Source organism: Galeopterus variegatus, unplaced genomic scaffold (assembly GCF_000696425.1).
Source record: "Galeopterus variegatus unplaced genomic scaffold, G_variegatus-3.0.2 Scaffold1971, whole genome shotgun sequence".
Lineage (NCBI taxonomy): Eukaryota > Metazoa > Chordata > Mammalia > Dermoptera > Cynocephalidae > Galeopterus > Galeopterus variegatus.
Window position 1 is genome coordinate 140,801 of NW_007728082.1, and position 572 is coordinate 141,372.

A 572-nucleotide genomic window follows, 5' to 3' on the forward strand; every position below is an offset into this window, starting at 1 on the left:
GTGGTAGAGAGAGACCACATAGAGGAGTTCACAGATTCATTGGACTCATTGTTAAATACACTTTAACAAAAGGCCAGGACTCCATTTATCATCTGGCCTCCATGAGTCCCATGATATTTTGATCTTCAGGTAGCAGGGTCAGCTCAGACACTGTATCTAACAGCTTTCAAAAGGTCTTGAAATTCTCCTTTCCTTAGATTACAGTCGCTGTAGTAAATGGCCACATGTCCTTTTGGGGAAGGACTGGTAGGGATATTCATCATTAATACTTATGGTGACATTACAGGATTCTTCTTCCAAGGGACCTACATTTGCTTTGGTTAATGGGCTGTGACTACAAGAACTTGATTTTGTCAGAAGTTGGTAAGGGACAACAATTTTCCATTGCAGTGGCTGACATCAGCCTTCTGTTTCACAGCTCTTGTATATTTCTGTTGTTGTTATACAGGTCAAGCAAATCCCTAGTCAGCAGCTCTTCTATTTCATCTCTAGGAACACAGTGCTCTAGTAGTCATTGACACATTCAGCAAGTCAAAGCATCCTGGCTGCCATCCTGGCTGCCATCCTGGCTG